Here is an 18,520-nt window from a genome sequence, read left to right as displayed (position 1 = left end):
TATTGTTTCCAACATCAGAATTAAGAGGCATTTAACTGCTCCTTCCATTTGGCCAGAAAGAAGGCTGCTCAGCACTCCCCTAGCCAGGCCTGTGATTGTCTATAGATCAAAGACCTGCTTGACAACAGCCGTTCACACTTTCTGACATAATTTGTTTCTGAGCTTTCACAGAACTCCTGGCTAATGATTTTCAGCTTTTCCCTCAAAGTCAGAGGGCTAGAAACTTGCTGCTCTTAAGGACAATGGAATTTTGCCATCAATTCTTTTTGTTCTGAAACTGCGGCTTTTAAGAAAAACACCAAATACCCGATATCACAAGACTAGAGGAAAAAAATGTATTGGTTAGAAAAGCTGTCTACAGATCTTCAGATTAGTGCAGTGTTGGGTGCCTCTGTTTCTGGGCTTCCATCTTGTGACTTGCAGCCTGATTTCCCCTCCTTCCCACCCCCAGCAAAGGCACAAAGTTCCTGGTAATTGCACTGAAGGCACTGGGGGGGGGGGGTCAGCACCCCTCAGTATCACGCAGAGAAAGGGAAAAACCTGGCCCTGCTGAATTTAGTGGCTGCAATCCCATTGACCAAGAGGTGCACAGTCCTACCAGGGGGAATGCCCTGCTGGACCTGGTCCTGGCCACAGGCGACGACATGGTGAGGGGACTCCAGGTCCTCGACCACCTAGGCAATAGCGATCATCACCTGCTGGGATTCACCATCCAGCGCAGGGTGTCACGGGTCTGCAGCAAGGCAGTGGCCTTAGACTTTAAGAGGGCCGACTTCAATGAGTTGAGGAGATCGGTAGGAGAGGCGCTGGGGTCCTGGAGAGCAGGGGAGCTGGGTGCTCAAGATGAGTGGTCATTCCTTAAGGAGACGATACTCAGAGCCCAAGGGGTGACCATCCCAACAAGAAGCAAAAGGGGCAAGAGCGCCCAAAAGCCCCCCTGGCTCACCAAGGGCATTTGCGAATGCCTGATTGCCAAAAAGGAGGTGTACACCCGGTGGAAGGGAGGGGCTATCTCCAAAGAGGAGTATCCTCCACCGCTCAGGTCTGTAGGGGGGCTGCTAGAAAAGCTAAGGCAGACACAGAGCTAGAGCTAGGATCAAGGATAACAAAAAGTCATTTTTTAAATACATAGGGAGAATGAAGAAGGCACCGGGTAATGTGGGGCCCCTGCAGGATATGCCTGGCAATCTGGTGGTCGCATGAGAGGAGAAAGCAGACCTCTTTAACAAATTTTTTGCCTCTGTTTTCTTGTGCAGGGACTGGGACTCCCCCACCGAGATTCGGGACGGACTTGGGAGAAACTCCACCGGGCCTAAGGTCAGGGAGGACCGGGTCAGAGAGCTTCTGGAGGGGCTGGATGTGTTCAGATCAGCAGGTCCAGATGCTCTCACCCCAGGGTGTTGAAGGAATTGGCAGGGGTTATCGTGGGGCCTCGGCACGGCTTTACGAGTGCTTGTGGTGCTCTGACCAGGTGCCAGACAACTGGAAGAAGGCCAACGTGGTTCCCATCTTCAAAAAAGGGACGAGGGAGGATGCAGGTAACTATAGGTCCGTTAGTTTTACTTCAATCCTGGGGAAGCTTTTTGAGAAAATTATCAAGGAGTACATCTGGGAAGGACCGGCAGCGGGAATGATGCTCAAGGGCAACCAGCATGGTTTCATTAGAGGCAGGTCCTGTCAGACCAACCTGGTTGCCTTCTATGATAAGGTCACAAAATCACTGGACACAGGTGTCACTGTCGATGTAGTCTTCCTGGACATCAGGAAGGCCTTTGACACTGTCTCCCACTCCATTCTCCTTAAAAAGCTAGGTGACTGTGGCATAGATGCCTACACAGTCAGATGGGTCACTAGTTGGCTGGAGGGTTGCACCCAGAGAGTGGTGGTGGATGGGTCATTTTTGACCTGGAGGGATGTGGGCAGCGGGGCCTCCCAGGGCTCGGTCCTCGGGCCCGCACTGTTCAACATCATCAGCAACTTGGACAACAGGGTGAAAAGCAGCCTGTTTAAATTTGCAGATGCCACCAAGATTTGGGGCAAGGTGGGCATGCTAGAAGGGAAGGAAAGATTACAGAAGGACCTGGACAGGTTACAGGGGTGGGCAAATGAAAATAGGATGGGATTCAATACTGACAAGTGCAAAGTGCTGCACTTAGGCAGTAGGAACCAGCAGCTTACCTACAGGCTGGGGAACTCCCTTCTCGAAAGCATGGTGGCAGAAAGAGATGTTGGAGTTATTATTGACTCCAATATGAAAATGGGCCGACAATGTGAGAACACAGCCAGTAGGGCCAACTGCACCTTGTCGTGCATCCACAGATGCATTTCGAGCAGGTCCAGGGAGGTGATCCTCCCCCTCTATGCGGCACTGGTCAGGCCGCAGCTGGAGGACTGCGTCCAGTTCTGGGCGCCGCACTTCAAGAGGGATGTGGACAACATGGAGAGGGTCCAGAGGAGGCCACCCGCATGATCCAGGGGCAGTAGGGCAGGCCCTATGAGGAAAGGCTACAGGACCTGAACCTGTTCAGCCTCCACAAGTGAAGGCTGAGGGGGGACCTGGTGGTCATCTATAAGCTTACTAGGGGTGACCAGTGGGGCTTGGGAGAGACCTTGTTCCCCTGAGCACTTCCCCGAGTAACACGGAATAACAGCCATAAGTTGCTAGAGAGTAGGTTCAGACTAGACATCAGGAGGCGCTACTTCATGGTCAGGGCAGCCAGGATGTGGAACCAGCTTCTAAGGGAAGTGGTGCTGGCTCCTACCCTGGCGGGGCTTTAAGAGGAGACTCAATGTCTACCTGGCCGGAGTCATTTGAGCCCAGTTTCCTCTCCTGCCCAGGGTAGGGGGTCAGACTAGAAGATCTACAAGGTCCCTTCTGACCCGACCAACTATGAATCTATGACTTCAAGCGGGCCAAGACTCCAGCCCAGGTGTCATAAACGGGCACCCCACAATATAAGCCCCCAGACCACTAACAATGTCCTTGGTCTCATAGAGCCTCAGATTCCTTGCCTGCTGAATGGGATGCAAAGGGAGCTTTGAGGACTCAGACTTGACTACTTGCATAGCCCACTAAGACCTTCAAACAAAAGTCCTATATAGCCTGCAGAACAACCTCACACCAACACTTTTCATCTTTGAAGTGCTTTACAAACATTGACTAATTAACCCTAATTACCTGATTAACTAATTATAAGCAAAGGGTCCTCCATTGTTGGGGGGAAGCAGTGTAATTAGCATGCTGTCACTTTTTATCAGAGGAAAATTTTCAACCCCCCCCCCACTCCACAGGCTTCACGCTGGCAGCTCCATCCGTCACAGTGATTCCGGCGCATGTTACACAATTACACGCTGCTGCCTGTGCACGCTTTTGAGTGACTTTGCACATTCCAGGGGTTGAATTTCCTTCTTGTGCAGTTGGGGAAATTTCTGTCTGTGCAAAGACACCTAGGTGTGTGCGCGCATGCACACAGAGGCAGACATCCCCTTGCGCTGGCATGAGCAGGAACACATATGTATATTCACATGCACACATGTTTATGTGGCAGTGGATGAGATTCTGCTCTGATGTAAACCTGGAGCAACTGCACTCACTTAAATGAAGTTACTTTGGATTTACATTGGTCTATATCAGCTTCGCTAACTCGTTTCAAGGGGTAAACAGGGAACCATCCATCAAACAGTAGCAGTACTTAGTTATGCCTCTTCCACACCCATCACTTGTATTTGAGCAGTTTGGGGATGTCTATATGGGCAGGTCCTTGGCGATTCTGTGGCCCATCCTGTAAAACTGAATCGTGTGAAACATCCTTCTCCCAACCACAATCGCACATGTTAAGCCCCACTTCTGTGGGGACTATGATCTGTGGGGTGTACCCCATGTTCCCTTGTGCCCATCTAGGAAGCGGTAGGCAATACCTTGTGACAACTTGACTTTCCTCCACAGCCTCTGGGGTAGAAGTTATTGCAGCCAGCCCTGTTGTCTTGGTGCATTTGTGTGTGCATGTGCTTGTAGCAGTATGAGATCAAACAGGTTCTTAGCGATGTCCCAAGGAGCAGCTTGCTGAAACCAACTGCTCCAGGTTTGCTGGAAGTTGTGGCACTGCAACCATAGTCACATTTCGATGCCACTCGGTGAGAGCCTCCTTCCTTCCTCCTCTCCGAATGTGCTTCCCCTCCAGAGGATGCTAGTTCAGTGTGAGGAGCACTGAATAGCAGGTACTCGAGCACAGGACATTGCTGGACCCTTCCCCTCTTGGCAGAGCCGTTTCATATGTTTCATGCACATCTGGTATGCACCCCATCCAGCTCGTGTCCAGCTAAGCAAGCTGCTGCAGCTGAAATTGTTGTTCTAGGTATAGCCTCTTGCCATACTTATGTACTCTCCTGGCCTGGTTGTGCATGTGAGGAGCACAGACTTGGACTGGAGCAGGAGCTAGCTGTCAGTCTGGTTGCAGTAGGGGCGATGTTGACAGCCTGGCACAGTCTGGTCCATGTTTAGTTCAAGAGTTCTCATCTCTTAGCCTACAACTGCATATACCTGGCCTCCTGAAATATGAGGAAAACTGAGCTTTTATTTATTGGGGAGGGGGGGGATGACAGATGGGGGTTAAAGCAAGTAGCCTGGTGGAATAATTTGTGCAACACATTTTGTGGAAAATCTGCCCTTTCTGTCCCAGGTCATGTATAATTGTACTCACCTTTGGTAACACCCACCTTCCAGCTTCTGTTCTTACTACCCTTTCTCAGTTCAGCCATGTTGACAGCCTCGTTCCCTAGCGACTGCACTTTAAATATTTGGTATCCTCCCAAACATATTTTTGGAGGAAGTTTGAGCAAAATCAGTTGAGGTCTTAGAAAGTGACTCAAGTGCAAGGAAATGACATTTCCCCACCAGAACGTGTGCGCCTGGATAACCAGGGGCTAGAACGGAATCTTATTTTCCAAGCTACAGTGTGACTTTAAAAAGAAACCCAAAATGGAAACAGTTTGGTTGAATAGTTTTAAGTCTGTGAGGCTCTAAAGCCAGGAGATTTGGTAGATGGACATTGGGCTGTTTCTGTCCGCTTCCAGATATTTTTTTAAGGACAATTTAGGGCATGGTCCCTAACAGGCCTGGACTGTGGACACAGAGCTCTTGCGGTAACCTGGCTCCAGAGACAAATGTTCAAACCTTGACCTGGCCTAATACTGAAGGCAGCACTCAGTCAACCCAGCTGTAAATAGATAGTAGCTCCCTTGGTCTGGGGAGTCAAGGGCAGCTAGATTATTCCCTTCTGTGAGAAGCAGGCTTTCACTTGGAAGAGATTTAGCCGTCATTTTCATAAAATTATAGGAAAGTCAAGCTGGCAGAGCCTTTAGGAGGTCACTGAGTCCAATCCCCTGCTTGAGGCAGGATCATCCCTGTCTAAACCTTCCCAGGTAAGCGTTTGTCTAACCTGTTCTTAACAGCTTTGTGAACAACCCTCATGCACAGCTCCCAGGCACGATTTCCAAAACACCAAACACACCCCTTAACTTGCCACAGGTAAAGCCAAAGTCCTGACACTGTTAGAGAGAAGGCATTAAAAAGTGGGAAAGCAAAAGGCAAACTAACACAGTTGCAATGCTAATGTTGACAAGCACTTGGATACCAGGGGATGAGCATATAGAAAACCCCAAGCCTTTAAGCAGTAAGGTAGAACTTGGGGTTTATGCTGCAGCCCATCACCGCTGTATCTAAAATCAATAATGAAGTCACTAGTGACTTCCTTGAGGCCTTGGCACTTCTCCCTTTTCGCAATCCAAACTAAGCACTCAAAAGCCAGGAAATGCCCAAAGTTCAGGTTTCTACCATAACATTAACTCAGCCCCGCTGCACATTAGCCGCATTTTCTATTTGTTTTCCTTGTTAAGTATGAACCGTGATGCCTTACTGTTCTTGCTTTATTTAATCTGTGCCAGAAAATATTCAGGATATGCAATAAGACTGAGTTAATGTTGCAGTAAAAACCATGCAGGTTTCTTTGGAAAGGTCCTGAGAAGAGCGGAGCAGGAAACAAGCTTTCCTGTCCCACAAATTGAGTTTTTAATAATTTGCCATTCTGCATGAAGATGAAATGGAGACCACTTGTATCTTTTCATAAAAAACAGTCAGAATGAGTTCCCAAGATAGCAAGCAACCTGGTATAGGTTCAAATACCTATGCTGCCTGATTCAGAGGAGGGATTTGAAACAGAGGTCCACATGTTCTCAAGTTTGCTCCCTATGGCACTGTTGGCTGAGGGAGAGTTGTTTGCTCTTTGGCTTTTGACCCGAAGTGACTGAACTGAGCTGGTGCATATCTGGGAGAAGATTGGTTTGGCATTTTCAGATACCCTTGTTTTGTTGAAAATTTCCCATCAGCCTCTAGTACTGAGATCCTTCTGCTCAGGGCAAATGCAGTGGAGACTGGGAATATCTTCCACAATGGAAAATCAAGGCACAGTTAAAAGATGTTTTAACTGTGCTACCTACAGAGTGCCTGGTTCCAAGCCCTCCATGTTACACCAGCCCTAACTCTTGCATTGTTTGTGGACTGCCTGTAGCCCAGGGCTCAGAGTGTATGTAATGAATAGCTTTGCTATCACACATTCGGTAGAGAGGTTTAATATGTCCATGGGATCTCCCTTTTGAACTTCCTGACTTGTGCAATCTGCCTTGCCCCTGACATTGCATGAATTCAGCTAATAGAGAATTCAGCTTCCCCTTTATGTGGGAATGTTGTCCAAGTTGCTGCCTACAAATTCATGGAGGGGAGGGGACAGCAAGGAATAGGAGATGCTCTGTTTACCAGGGCACCCCTTGGGGTAACTAAGATCAATGGCCACAAACTGACAGAGAGCAGATTTAGGTTAGCCATCAGAATAACTTCTTTACAGTAAGGGTTGCCAGAATCTGGAATGGGCTCCCAAGGGAGGTGGTGCTGCCTTCTACCTTGGGGGTCTTTTAAGAGGAGGATGGCATCCATCTGGTTGGGGTCACCTGACCCCAGCACTCTTTCCTGCCCGGGGCAGGGGGTCAGACTCGATGATCTTCTGAGGTCCCTTCCAACCCAAACATCTGTGAATCTATGAATAGGATAGCAAAAGCAAATCGGTCCTTTGGAACAGAAAGCCACTGCTGGAGGCAGGACACCAGCTCCAGGAAACACTGGGAGCAGAACTTGCAGCTTTCCTTAAGGACCAACAGCAGCAACAACAACGCTTTCATTGCTGGAGCCAAAAGGAAATGCTCTGCTAACTAATGTTAACATTATAGCTTCTACTTTCCTTGCAGCCCACTAAAATAACAACAGCTTGGATTCCACCCAGCCCCGCATGCTCATATAACAACCTGCTTCTTGAGTTGTGAATGGTATTTGAACCTGGGAGCTTCACCACTGAACAGAGGCACTTCTGCCTCTCAAGCTAAAATAAGAGCTTCTAGGTGTAGCGGTCTCTTGTACATGGACTATCTGTCTCCTGAAAAGCACTGGGACCCATACTGTGCTTTGGGAGTTGCTGTGCTGAGCTGGTTGGGTGAAGTTCTTTAGCCCTGTGGTCTGCTCCGGTTGGCATTTCCTGTATCTCCCATTCTGCTTGCAGATGAATTTGCCCACTGCCGTGAAGCTTCCTCAAATGAAAAATAAAGCTTGGGGTTTACAGCAACTTTGTGCCTTTACCACTTGAAACCTTCTACGTCCAGGACAGAGAATTAAAAGGAGTGTCAGGAGGAGGCTAAGTTGTTTCCCAGCACCTGCTCTAGAAAAATCCAACAAACACCCATAAAGGATGAAGAATTTTCATTTGCAATAACTTTAAAAAAAATCTATTAGTTATTTGGTTTTTATCAACATAATATGTTCTGCATTGTTTTTATGCAGTGTTTTTTTTTTAATTGGAACATTGCACAGTGGCATCTGAAAAGCTTTACACAGAAAGTGGAGTATATTATATCAGGTAGCTAAATATATTAACCACATTGTATAATGTCATTAAAACGATATAGTTTGGCAAGACCTGTTCTCTGCAACAGTGTTTTGATTACTGTTAATGATGCTGCCGTTCTTTTGTTCTCCTCTGACAGTGTCCCATAGCAGCCCTTCAGGTTTGTACCAACAGTGACCGAATACAGGGCCTTGGGAGGCATTTCTGAACTACTGTGTCCACTCGGTGTCCACATTTTAAAGAAGACATTGACAAACTGGGGGAATGTTTGTTCACCAGAGTGCCCCAAGGGATGACAAGGTCGAACGGTCACAAACTCCTGCAAGACCGTTTCAGGCTGGACATAAGGAAGAATTTCTTCACTCTCTGAGCCCCCAAGGTCTGGAACAGTCTGCCAGCGGAGGTGGTTCAAGCACCTACATTGAACACCTTCAAGAGCAAATTGGATGCTTATCTTGCTGGGATCCTATGACCCCAGCTGACTTCCTGCCCTTTGGGTGGGAGGGCTGGACTCGATGATCTTCTGAGGTCCCTTCCAGCCCTAATGTCTATGAAATGTATCACATTGGAGAGAGTTCAGAAAAAAAGCTGCAAGAATGATTTGAGCTCTGGGAAACCTGACTCACAATGACCAACTAGCTCTATGTCTGTATAACCAAAGGAGTGTCATGTAGAGCCCTGCCAGCTAGCCCTGCACACACCAGCTCCAGAACTGAACACAGTATAGCCAGTACCACACTGGTGTGGCATTGCAGCAGGGATGCTGAGCACTGCTAAGAAGCTGAACTAACGCATCTGTACTGCTCCCAGTGTGGAAATCTCTCTGCTTTGGTCCACCTTAGGCCATCTAGACCACCAGCCCTTGTCAACCAGGGTGACATGATAACCTTTTAAGGGTGCCACAAGATGCTGCTTGATATACACACTAAGTTGTGCAAACGCCGACATGAGATTTCAAATAGGAATCCATGATGATAACAATATTCCAACTTGTTGTAATCTTCCTGACTTCTTTGCAGCAGCAAAATTGCTCTCTTCTTTTTTTTTAATAGTCTAAAAGACAAGGGTGCCTTCAGTCTAAGAAGGCTGTAAACCACTGAACTAGATATATCTTTAAAACAATGCATCTTGTTAGCTTACCAAGGAGAAGGTGAAGTGGTAACTTGTTTGTGCATGTGGAGAGATTTCTGGTAACAGAACTCTTTAAGCTAGCAGACAAACTCATGGAAAGATCGCACAGCTGGACACTGATGCCAGACCCATGCTAACTGGGAATAAGACATCCATTTTTAGCAGCAAGGATAACTCACTGCAAGAACAAATTACCTAGCAATGTGGTGAATTCTCCATCCTGTGCATGTTTAAATTGGTAAAGGATTTCCCCATCTCCCATGTGCTGTAGCTCATTCTGGAGCTCTGGGCCTGAGGTAGAATCACTCGGTGACACTCTCTGGCCTGTGTTATGCAGGTCAAACTAGTTGGTGATGGTCCCTCTTAGTCTTATATCTTTTAATCTGCTTCCAATTTGTTTTAGCTGCGGGTGATAATTGATACAGTGTTGGGTTTTTATTTCCCTTCCTTTTACCTGAAGTCTACCCTGGGCTGTAAATGGTGTATAGACCCTTGCCCTGCTCTTCTGAACAAAGTTGAGGACAGGGATGGAATTTCAGCTATGGCTTCATCTGCTGTGATCAGTGGATATACATAGTAGCCTGGGGTACATGTGAACCCTTCAGGGACCACTAAGGCCTGTGGGCTACCAGCCCTGCCTTAAAACAGTATTGGTTCTTTATGCCCTCCACGAAGAACGTGAGACTGAGTTAGGCTGGGAAAGGAGGCTTTCCTTTCAACAGTGCAATGTGCTGAGCTAATGATTTTGTGAGGTCCCTTCCAGCACTGCTTCTTTATGTCCCCATTTCTATGAATTGGAACGGCCACACCTGTAATGCACATGGCTAAACCAAAGAAGGCCATTCACATCTGTGGGGTTTTTAAAGCCATGGTGAGGCAAGGCTCTGGGTCAGATGATTATGCCTTCCCACAAAGAGAGGACTTGCTGGCAGGGTTGCATGGGTAACACACGGCAGATGTACCAACAGCTGAGACTGGAAGAGGACTGTATGAAATGCAGCGTTAGGAGCGCTCAGAGGGGCTCCTGCTTGTATAATAGCTTGCCATGCAGAACATTCTTGGCACCTGGAGTATTCCAGAGAGCTGTGGAAAAAATTGTTGAAACATATCCCTGTGTTGTGATGAAAACTCATGGCATTCTCATTGCAGGCAGGAGTGGCGCTGAACATCTGTCCGCACTGGAGAAGGCACTTCAAGATTGGAGCAGGGGTTTTGTGCACAGCAAAGCAAGTGCTTTTTGGGGAGAGGAGTGGAATTTGCCCTGCAGCAACAAGGCAAGAGCAGCTAAGAGTACTGGTGTCCCAAGTCAGGGGATCTTCTGCTGGACCAGGAAAGGAGCATGCGCTTGTGGAGCTGGCTTCAGGAGCTATGGAGAGGCAGTGCCCTGAGAGAAGGGCTTGTACTTCTGTGAAAGCACATGGCTGTACATCAGGAAGGGAGGGGTGCAGTAAAGCAGGTCTCATGGCTCTTTCTGAGCTTCCTCAGCTTCTTTGCTGGCAGCACTGAAACAAGACCCTGTCACAAAGCACAGGGCCCAATCCTGTGTAGTACTGAGAGCCTTGGGTGTCCATCAAAGCCTGGGCAGAGCTGGGTGCTCTGTTCCGATCAGAGTCAGCTGCTAAAATTCAGAGCGGATGCAGCTGCCTGCCACTGCCCCGGGTAAGACAGGGAGCCACGGTCCAAATGCCCTCTGCTAGCCCTGAGCGAGGCAGGGGTGGGCAGTGCTGGTGGCAGGAGGGACAGTCATTCAGTACCATTGCACAGTGCCATCAGGGCGGTGGCATCCACAAACTGGAAGCCAGGACAGCATTGAGCTGAGTTCCTGTACGATTGGACCACCAAGCAAACCCTAGGCCTCCACAGTAAGTGTCCTGGTGTGTATATTATTCAGGATCAACGTTCTGGCATAACGATAATGTTCCTGCTTATAACTCCATTAGCCAACCAGAGTGCTCCATGTCCCCTGTCCTTTTTATAAATGGCAGATAATGAATTAAAATGAACTGTGACTGCAGCCACTTAATTACACAGGAAATCCAAGGGGAGAAAGTTAATTGGCTGAGTGAAAGGCAATAGTCTTTGGTAGGGGGGCACTGGCAAAAGTCAGCAAGCAACATCCCTACAGAGAGGGTATCCTCAGGCAGGGGCTTTGGTAAAGGCAGCCTTGACCTGAACAGACCATTCCAGTAGGCATGAGCCCTGGGTGGAGGCAGCAGTTGCATTTGAGCCAATGATGCAGGGGAGCTATTACATTCGCAGGACCTTGGGTCATCAAAGGTGGTTCTTCAGACTGCTCGTCACATGTTTCCCGGGACTGCACTCAGCATCCTCTTCTTTATGCTGGTGCCTCACCCCGTTGCAGTTTAGCTATTCATTGATCACCTGGCCTTACCACTTGCTAGTTAATGCAGTCATTCTATATACAGTATCCTAGCTAATCTTGCTAGCTCCACAAGATCCTCCTATCTAAAATCTACAGTATGTTGCCTGTTTCTTCTTATAGTATTTCATCTTTGTCTCTGTAATACCTGACCAAACATATTTAAATGTGCCCATGAGTGAGGTGTCTGGGCATCAACAAAATTCATCTAAGAGGTTATATACACCTCTTGTCATGGTTCACCATTTGCAAGTGAAGGGCTGGAAGTTGGGGCTCTGTTCAAAGGCTTGCAATATCCTGGAAGAGGCAGCAGCAGTAGCATCAGATGTGCTCAGCTCCTGTTAATTCATGAGCTTCAGAGTTATTTTCCTTCATGCAGGAAAGCTGTTAGGTGCAAGACCAGAAGCTGGTAATGGGGTAGGGGTCTGTTGTAGGGTGGTCTGTCTCCTTAGGAGGTGTGGGCCAGCCTGGCTGAGGAGCCGAGCTGTAAGGAGGCTGCTGATGAGGGAGTGGCTGCCTTGGAGTTAAAAACCCCAGAAAGCAGAGCCCAGGGGAGTGGTGAGCTGAGGTAGGTGGAGAGCAAACCTCTGCGTGAGGCCAGAGGTACTGGGAACCCCTGGATTGTCCAGGCAGGACAGCAAGATTTGGTATATTTGCTACACTTGTTTAAAGATTGCTTATTACAGGGGACTTTTTCAGTCTGTACATGTCCAACTCACTCTGAAAGCTGAGCTTTTCAATGCTGACAGACCACCATATAGCAGGCTTCACAGTGGCTTCCAAAGGAGAGACTGGAAATCTCCCAGCATGTCACAGACTGACACTAATTGTCCACCATTGTTGATGGTTTCCAGGACTCATTTAGTCCGAGACCAGACACCAGGCCAGAGATGAAATGCAACGCGTGTCTGAAGGTGGGAGAGAATATGAATTCCGGGTGTGGGATGAGATGCACGTGTGCGCACGGGTATGCGTGCATAGAGGGACACTCTGGTGCTGTCTGCACTGGATGACTGTGTAGCAGTAGACAGCACCCATCACCAGGCCCATCAAGCTGCTCCCACAAGCTCTCATTCTCCTTTCAGTCTCCTTCCACAGGCCATGAAGGTCTGTGAAACTGCTCTCGCCTGTGTGCCCAGTGCTGGACATGCTTCATATCGCACAGGGCCCAGGGCCTGTTTGCTGTCAGCAGGCAGAAATCCCTGAACAAGGGCAAATGATGGACACCTGTTTAACCAAAATGGGCCAGCCTCCTCATCTGTCCTGAGACTGGTTTCCAGGCCCCCTGCCCAGCAGCAGCCCATCCTTTCAGCCCAGTGCACTTGGCAGTGCTCAGCCACCTCCCCCCACCTCCTCCTTGGCCATTGCTACCTCAGCCTGTCCTGGCCAACTGGCTCAGCCCCTCTAGCCTCTCAAAGGTCAAATGTCTCCAGGCACCACCACTCAGATGGTGGGCCTCCCTGCCATGCTTTAGGCTGGCTCTGCCTCATGAGAGGGAAACAGCCCTAGGACTATCCTTGAAACAAGAGCAGGGAGATTCTCTTTTTGAGCATTCAGGCCTGGCTAGGATCAGGGAAAAGAGATTAAGGCTTTGTCTGCACCTAGTGCTGGTGGGTTTATGCCCCGCTGTAGTAGTGGCCTGGTTTTGCACCCATCTGCTTCCCCTTGCCACTGCAGCTCCTCTGCTGCAGCAACCGCCATCCATCTCCATGGCCCCCAGGAACTTTCCCAGCCCCACCCTCTGGCATACTCCAGTCCACGCACACTGGCCTCTGGTGGCTGCTGCCAGCACCAACTTGTCAGAGCATATTCATGTCTACACCTGTCTGTGGATCCCCAGAGCACTGGGTGCACCCAGGGAAGGCACTGGCTCGCACCTTCTGCTGGAGGGTGGCAGAAGTCTTGCTGCACTGGGCGCCACCGCAGTGACTGCTGGCAGGGGAGGGTTCTGCCACTATAAAGGCATGTAGATTCTGGCTCGACCTCATGGTTCCTCCTAGGCCTGGTTTTGGTGCGGGTTTCTAACCATTCACTGGGCCTTGTGCTCCACAAGCACTAGGACAATCGCACTGTTTAAGACCGAGAGTACGTGTGTGTGTGTAGACTGGAATCGGGGCACATTGCCAGGCTACCACAGAGCAGAGCAGTCCGCGCACCTCCATTGTTCTGCCCGATGCGGGCTGGCATGACACGAGCTCCTTCATAGGAAGATGCAAGGAACTGAAAGAGCTGCCCATGGCCGAGACTCCTTTGTCATGCTCTCGGCTAGAGGCTGGCTTACCTCTGAACCATACCTGTATCTGTGAGTCTTCTCCAGATCCCTGCTAAACTCTTGCACATGGTGGTGTTGGGCTGCAACGAGCTCCACAGGCTGCTGCCATCCTGTTGAAACGATGACATCCTCTCACCAGCTTCTAGGCTGGGATTCTCTCGTGTTGCTTCAGAAACATGGAGCAGCTGCCCCTGAGTGCTGTGGGCACATGTGGGCATCCTGACCAAGGACATGCCCCACGGTGCTCAGCAATGGGTGAGTTTTATTTAACAACGCTGAGCGTGCAGTGTGAACATCAGCCCCCAGTTCAGATCTCCTTGGAGCAGACCCTTCTTGTTTAATGTAACATCAGTGCCAGAGCCCCCAACGCTTTCTCCGTGCATCTGTCTTGCTTTGGCCACTCCATAGGCGCAGGTGGCTGGAAGCTTTGGTGTTTTTTGTGAACTTGCCTTTGATGAACTGGCTGTGCCAGAGTCTCCTTCCCCTGGATGGTCACAGTCAGGGGGTCACCCAGGAACTAGAAGGTAGACAGAGGAAGTGACTATGGTACTTTGCTAAAATCAGCCCTTGGGAATGATTTCAGATTTCATAGAAGGGACTTCAGAAGATCATTGAGTCCAGCCCCCTGCCTGAGGGGCAGGAAGTCAGCTGCAGTCACAGGATCCCAGCAAGATAAGCATCCAATTTGCTCTTGAAGGCGTTCGGCGTAGGTGCTTGAACCACCTCCGGTGGCAGGCTGTTCCAGACCTCGGGGGATCGGACAGTAAAGAAATTCTTCCTTATGTCCAGCCTAAAATGATCTTGCAGTAGTTAATGACCGTTCGACCTCGTCATTCCTTGTGGGGCTTTGGTGAACAATCATCCCCTGCTCTGGACTCTCTCAAGCTTCTCCACAACCTTTTTGATTTGTGGAGCCCACCATTCATTCAGGAATGGTTTGTTCAACATGCTTGTAGGTCCCATTACAGGGCAATCAACCTGAGCAGGTTGTCCTTTGAGTCCCTGACAGTCATCCCTGCCTCTCAGAGCTGTACATCAAGAAGAACCTGCATGTTTGAGAAGGGAACCAGCTTCCATCACCACACCAACCCTCCCTTTTTCTAGACCCGGCACAGGGGACTCCATGCATTAGTGCTGGAACAAGGGCTAGAAACTTGAGGGGAAGGAAGTTGGATGGAAGCCAGAGAAAAGGCATGCCAGCCCCCACTTCCACCCCAGGATAATTCTCTGGGGCTGGAGAGCCCTCCAAAGTGACCCAGCAGCAAGCAAAGGTCCTTAGTGTCAAAGCTACAGATACCCAATGGCCCTGGCCTCTGGTTTGGAAGCAGCCTTTCAATGGGGCAGCCCCCCCACCCCTGTGGGGTAGAGCCTGGGGGAGGGCAAGATCAGTCTTTGTAGTAGGGAAAGTGCTACTGAGTCAGACTGGGAGAGCTATACTGGGAGAGCTGCGTGGGGCTAGAGAGACTTGAAAGGCAGCCTCTTCCTCCCCGAGGCAGAAGGGTGAGGAACCTCTCCTCTGGCACTTTATTAAAATAAGTAGAAGTGGCGGTTTCCAAGGAAAAAAATGGCTTCTGCTTTCTGTGCTTTGTGCTAGGTAGAGACAGCCTGAAGAGTGTGTGTGTGCGCATGTGGTATTTCACCCTTCTTTTTATTTTTACCCAAGAAATAGCAATGACTTATGCTGCTTTCCCAGTCATTCTAAAAGATCTGCAAGGGGGGGGGGTGGAAGTTTTTCAACACTCATCACAGGAATGGGAATGGCAGCTCTTTCCTCTAGCTGCTTGTCAAGCCTTGGCTATCAAACAACAAAAACCAAAAAAAACCCCAAGACAAAATAACCAAAGAAAACCCACCAAACAAAGAGCTCAAGGCTTTGAATATAACTTTCACTTTCAGATGCACCAGTTTCACTTCCTTGATAGTTACTTATAGCATCGCAATTCTAATGATTCTGCAGGTGTCCTTTGAATCTTCTAGGAAAGAAGAGAAAGACATACCTCGTACCAAGTAAAGAAAGTATTTTTGGATGTGGATAAAAATAACAACTGATAAAAAAAAAACTTAACATATTTGATAAAGAAGTGCTAGCACCTTGAGACCTAGTCTTCCGAAGCGTTTTCAGGCATTGCACCTGCTGCTGATTCCACTGCCAATTTGGGTGTTTTAGGATCCCATTTTCTGATATGTATTGTAATGTTTTTCTTTCCTTCGATTCATGAAAGACCCATGCAGACAACTGGATGAACATAGCTCCTTGATCCTCTAGACACCTGGGACCTTCATAGGTGGGATCATTCACACATCCCAAATCGTACTTGCAACAGGGGGGCTTCTCTGGGCCCCATCTACCAATGGCCCCACCCACCTGTTCTGGGCTAACTGCCTGCTTTCTTGCTAGCCATGCCTTCTTGTTAATTAAGAATCTTAATTAAGTGGGAGACTGACCATTTTTTACCTCAATGCCAGGGGGTGCCATCTGCAGCTCTGTATCTCCCTGACACTGCAGCCCATGCCTTGCAAATGGCATCCCTAGTTCTTGCTGTCACTGGCCCGAAAATGCCCCAGTCAGGACCCCTCTAAGATCCCTCCATTCAGGCAGCCTACTCCACCTTCATTCAGGGCTGCCTAGCCCCCTGACCTGCTCCCCCTTACAGGTCTCATCCCCCCAGGACCTTTGGCTATGCTGGCCCTGGCCTCCCCTCCGAGGCCAGCCAGAACCCCAGGCCCTCAGCTCTGGGCATCCCTCACGGTGGGCCCCTTCTGGTCCTGGCTCCAGTATTGACCAGCTGAGAGCTTTCAAGTTAGGCTTATGAGTCCATAGCTCTCTCTCTCTCGGGTCTGCTTTCCTAACCCTTTACAGGGTAACCCACCCAGTTATGGGAGCTAGGGTTATTAAGGCGCCCCAACTCACCTTTCACCGGGGTAGTAACTGGCCCGGCATTTCCTCGAGGCTCCCACACCACTGAGAGCCCCACCAGGCCACTCACTCCCAGCAGCTGCAGGTTAGACCAGGACCAGGACCAGGACCCGCCTAGTCATCCCCTACAGCTCCCCCCTTACCTCCGGACTGTCCCAAGAAGCAGTGTTGCTGCCTGCTGGGAAATGCTCTGCTTATACAGGCAGCCCTGAATCTAAAATGGCTGCCACAATCGGGCACCTGCTGGCTGCTAGGTTCAGGTCCTGAAGTGGCAGCACCACCAGTGCCCTGGCACAGAGCGCAAGCCAGCGAGCAGATCAGAACCTGACGCTTCAGGGAGATGGGAAAGGTCCACGTACAAGGAAACAAGCTGGAAAGCAGATGGAGAAGTCCGGGGCTCTTTCCCTCTCTTTGGTCTCATCCACTTACCAGAATCTGAGTCTGCATCACACTGCTCTGCCGAGCGCTCCAGACGTGCTGGCACAGCCAACCGCTCTGCTGTGGCAGAAATCCCCTTTCAGGCACCAGTTGCACCATCTCTGCTGTGCGCTAGGTTTCTGCTGCTGCCCAGCGCCAGCAGAAGGTGGCCACAGACTCCTCATGTCCTCTGCTGGCTGTCAGGGTGCCTCCAGCAGCTTCCGCCCTACCCGGGTATAGCTGATACTCTTGTGCGTGTGTTGTGGCGGCCGAGCGGCTGTGCCTACTGCCCCAGAACTGCCGGCAAAGACGTGTGTACAGGAAGGCCAGAGCCTTAATGCTGCAGAAGCCTGTGCACTGAGATGACTAATCCCAGCAACCGGTCCAGTCCATTGGCCTCAATTACCTAAATGCAGTTGATGTGGGTGCATAGCTGCTTGCAAGTTCCTGGCACTAAGTGTAATTTGCAGCCATCATAGGCAACAATACAGGCAGTCCTCGAGTTACAACGTTTCGAGTTACAACCGGTCGCACTTACAACATTTATAAATTGACACCCTGTTTCAACTTTCTGACCTCAGTTTTGACTTCACAACGCTTGATCCCATGCAACGCCATACCGGCAAATAAGTTTGCTGTGTTGTTCATCTCCCTGGAGAACTGCTGTTCAATCTTCCTTGGACATTTTCTTTAAGAAAGCAGACAAGACTCCAGTAAACCCTGCAGCCAAGGCTCCTGAGAAGACCCCAGCCAAGAGGCCTTCAAAAAGTCCAGCAGAGTCACTCAGAGTAGCCCTTCCAAGTCAGTATGATTGCTATTTACCATATAAATACATTAAAGTAGCTATATTACTCATCTATCAGTGACTGAGCACAACATTCGGGGGTATTTTTTAGTGAAAATAGGGTTTGGGGCCTTGGTTCAGGCACCAATCCCCCATTTATAACATTGTTTCTTATGAGAAAATTGGTTCCGAGTTACAGCGTTTCTACTTAAGACCTGGGTTTCAGGAGCCAGTTGCGCCGTGAGCCGGAGGCTGCCTGTACAAACTCTCGTTTTGCAGCACAGCCTTCTTAGGCCTACAGTGGCGGGGCCAGCACTGCAGAACTGGCATCTGACCCTCGCAGCCTTCCCTGCCTGAGTAAGAGAGCACTGAATGGAGCCCTGGGAAAGGCCGTGGGGCTAGCAAATGCACGATGGAAAATAGCTTTTGCAGAACTGATCAGTAGCGCTGCGTGAAAGTTGAAAAAAAGACAGTGCCCTGGCGCTGGGAAGCCCGGCGCGGGATGCCGGTAGCGGGCACTGACGTGTTTGCACGGCCCAGCCCGTGCGGTGACCTGTCACCGCCCTTTCGCAGGCCGGGCCGAGCGGGGCCGGCTCTCGGGCTTCAGCACCAGGAGCCGATGACAGCTCGGACGTGCGGCGGCCCGGCCCGGCCCGGCCCGGCCCAGGCACCC

This window comes from Crocodylus porosus, unplaced genomic scaffold, assembly GCF_001723895.1.
Source record: "Crocodylus porosus isolate Cpor-Errol unplaced genomic scaffold, CroPor_comp1, whole genome shotgun sequence".
In the NCBI taxonomy this organism is placed as follows: Eukaryota; Metazoa; Chordata; order Crocodylia; family Crocodylidae; genus Crocodylus; species Crocodylus porosus.
The sequence above is the reverse complement of the archived record's forward strand: the minus strand, read 5'-3'. Positions refer to the sequence as shown.